Raw genomic sequence first — 1,296 nt, forward strand, 5'->3', positions numbered from 1 at the left:
TTACAAGCCTGTACTTTGTTACTTTTACTTGAGTAAAGAAGTTTAATTAGTACTTCCACTTTTACCAGAGTATTTTTAACACAAGTATCTGTACTTTTACTCAAGTACGGAAAGTGAGTACTTTTGCCATCTCTGTTGGTTGGAAAGAAAACCTGCAGTCACACGGCCCTTTCTGGAACCAGTTTGACACCCCTGGTTTAACCCATCCCCTTAGGGAGCAGTGGGCTGCCATTGTGTGGCACCCGGGGAGCAGTGTGGGGTTATGGGACCCGGAGTGGCAGTCTGTGGGGATCGAACCGGGAACTTGGAACCTTCTCAGAGCAAAAAGGCACTGCTCTAACCACAAGGCCAACACTCCCCTCAAGTTTCGTCTTAAGATCCACTTTAACTCTTTGGCTTTTAAAAACACATCATTGTGTGGTCCCCTGTGTCCTTTTTATTTATTCATTTTAACCCCTTCAGGGTCTTAGGAACAAATTCTGCCTGAAGTTAGATATGTGAATTAAAGCAAGCCCAGCTCCCAAACTATGAATTGGAAATACAATTGTTTGTATTTGTATGACTGAAAGGCATTGAGGAATATTTTTCAGGTTGAACAACTATTTTAAATGTCACCATGTCTGATTTATAGGTGATTAAACAAAGAAAAAATGAAAAAAATTTAGCCTTACCAAAATTTTTTTCCAAAATAAACACTGCAAAACACCATGAAAGCCCATTTGAAACTCTGGATGAACCCTCAGACTTTATAGATCCACATCTTGACTATAACTCAAGAAGCGTGTTTGTTCCACAAAGGTTTTAGTGAAATGGGATTTTGGCACAGTGGTGCTGAAAGAGGCAAAATTATACAAAAAAGCATTTTTTCACTCATAAAAGGGAATCTAGGAATCAAATATCCTTATTTACATTATTGGGGACCCTCTGCGTAAGGCAAAGCTTCTAAAATGTAGCAATTGTTTCACTGAAATTTACCAATAAAATCACCAAACTGAAGAGAAAATAAGAATAACAGAGCAGCTTATGTAATGCAATCCGGTTATATCACCTGAAACGGTCACACAATGACCTCTGACCCCTCCTTGGAAAGGTCTGAGCCTCTAGGCTCTGTTCAAATCCTGGGCTGCATCCTCCAAGGACGCGGTCTACCTCGACTGGATCCTTCAAAGTCCTTGAAAATAAGGAGACCGGAAGAGTTTTTGGCTGTGGATTCGGACAGGTCTACCCTTCAGCGGGTTTTACCGCCGTAGGCTTTGTTGCTTAGCAACCGTGAAAGTTGACACACAAAGCAGGAAA

The sequence above is a fragment of the Cyprinodon variegatus genome, unplaced genomic scaffold (genome assembly GCF_000732505.1).
Source record: "Cyprinodon variegatus isolate N-32 unplaced genomic scaffold, C_variegatus-1.0 Scaffold565, whole genome shotgun sequence".
Lineage (NCBI taxonomy): Eukaryota > Metazoa > Chordata > Actinopteri > Cyprinodontiformes > Cyprinodontidae > Cyprinodon > Cyprinodon variegatus.